The sequence below is a fragment of the Neltuma alba genome, unplaced genomic scaffold, assembly GCF_004799145.2.
Source record: "Neltuma alba isolate B1F8T4 unplaced genomic scaffold, ASM479914v2 tig00004516_pilon, whole genome shotgun sequence".
Classification (NCBI taxonomy): domain Eukaryota; kingdom Viridiplantae; phylum Streptophyta; class Magnoliopsida; order Fabales; family Fabaceae; genus Neltuma; species Neltuma alba.
Window position 1 is genome coordinate 293,587 of NW_021633743.1, and position 2,304 is coordinate 295,890.

Below are 2,304 nucleotides of genomic sequence, written 5' to 3' on the forward strand. Positions count from 1 at the left end.
AGTTCCTTGATTCATTACTAGCAGGTAGATTCCACTATAGTTCTTCACCTTGCTGTGTGCTGCAAGAATGTACCTTAACCATCCTTCCATCTATACCACCAATAAAAATCAGATTATCACCACAAGACCTAAAGGCTAATCCCCAACCATTTACTGTAGCCATTCGCTCAGGCAGTCCCCCTACTATGACGCATGAGTTTTGTTCTTTCTCATATCTTCTTACCACTTGTTCTCCATAATCTGCAGCTTATAATATGTTGTTTGCACTAGCAACTAAAGGAGGTGCCTTGTTAGGAGGGGCTGTTAAATTCACAACTCCATCAATTCGCCTTGGCAACATATTAGGTATTAGCTTCCATGTTTTTGTGATTGGGTCAAACTCCTCTCCGCAGGTAAGTTGCATCATGTCGCCTTCACCAATCCCACTAATTAGATAAAGCTTCCCGTCCATGAAAAAACCAGAACACAACTTCCTGGCTTTATTCATACTTGGAAGAATCTCAAATTTTGCTGTTTCTGAGTTATAAAGCTCGGTTGAGCTTATGATATTCCCAAGTGGATCACAGCCCCCGGCTATAAAAGCAACTTCATGGTGGCTGGCAGAGGCAAAGAGACACCTAGGAGTATTCATTGACATGCCTGAGGACCAAATGTTTGTTAAAATGTTGTACTTGTAGATGATAGGAGACATTACATCCCTTCCAAAAGCAAGAAGCTGCGTGCCAACAGCCAATGACTCCTTATCTGAACTCTCAAAGCATTCATCATTTGAAGGTATCTTGGGCAACTTCTTCCAATGGCTACCATTTGGGTCAAAGGCCATTCAAGGCAGCTACATGAGTAGTAAACCCAATACTCTATAATATTTTCCCTTCTCCTTAGACGATATAATAGTCCACTCTTAACAAGGGAGTGAAAATCCGGATTCAACAAGGCGAGTGTTGTGTAATCAAATCTTGAGCATCGAACCAGACAATTGATTGAAAGGTCCCTCCCAAGTTGGTGGGAAAGCAAACTTGAATCATTCAGCATGATTGGTTCTCCCTCTTCCATGTTGTGCTGGTTTATTGAGAGCTCCATTGTTGAATGAATATTATAAATGCACACCTGTTTTTCGCATCAAATGAGCTTGAAACATGATCAGACCCTACAATACCCTGCAATCGTTAATACAGTTTTAAAAGGGGGAAAAAACAATCTTAATTATCTTAATTGAAATCAGTCATTTGAATAATATCAATATAACTTTGCTTATATCATACAAACACAAATTTTTGTTCATATCAAAGAAAAGAAATTCCACAGAATCGTTGTTAATTGGAATTTTTCAATATAATTTAGAACAAAGTGTATTTTGAAAGCAAAATTTTTCACTAGACTCTTAGTTCGACTTGAGTTTGTAGAAAAAGGTTTGTATGCTTTTGATATAATGCTTTAAAATATGTTTTAGAGGCGATGTTATACCACACAATAATTCAAAATAGAATTGAGTGAAAATTTTAGTGATAGAATACCACCTCCAGTCCTATTTATAAGATCTCATTTATAGTCTATAAATGAAGTTTTACAATCAAGACCGAAGGTAGCACTAAGAAAGAAAGCTCCTCAAATCAGATCTCTCACATTGCCCCGAGAAACACATCTAAGAAATGAACAGAGAGTTAAACAAGCAACATGTAAAAATATCAATTAAATGATAAAATCAATTTCAAAATAATGGAATTTTAGGGTTTCTAGCCTCAATAAAATATCCATGAAAAGAATAACACATCATTTGCATCCCCAACAATTCTGCATATCTTCCCTCTATTTGTCCCGGCCCGATGTCGAATTTGGAGAAATCACAACAGGTATAGAAAAAGTTTGATAAAAATCAATGAGCAATCAGATAACCATACACGAAAACTAAGACTCAGCAAAGAAGAAAAACTCACAAAATGGATAGTGATGTTGGAAACTTTTCCAAATCCCACTAACTTTTGTCTCTCTACAAATTACCAAGGACCCTCTCTTTATCTAACACTTTATTTCAATAACCCTCTCTTCACTTCAGCGCCTATCTCTGTCCCTCAATTTCTTCGATTTATTCCTTCTGTTATCTTGGGCGCATGACTATATACTATAGCAATGGCAGGCTATTTATAAGCCAAGTTTTCAATTATATGATCTCACCCAAACTAGGCTTAGCATTAGGGATTGCGTTCTTAGATGTCAAACTACAAAACGCCCATTTTTTCAAGTCTAATTACCATTGTTTTTCCCTTAATTACTTTCTCAAGCAAATAGTTTGATTTTCTTATCATT

The 2,304-nt window shown here is 36.5% G+C and overlaps 1 pseudogene; it reads right to left on the reverse strand.

Moving 5' to 3' along the window:
• Window positions 1-247: 247 nt before the first annotated feature.
• LOC114745057 (F-box/kelch-repeat protein At1g74510-like) lies at window positions 248-1,080 on the reverse strand (annotated as a pseudogene).
• Between the last annotated feature and the right edge of the window lie 1,224 nt (window positions 1,081-2,304).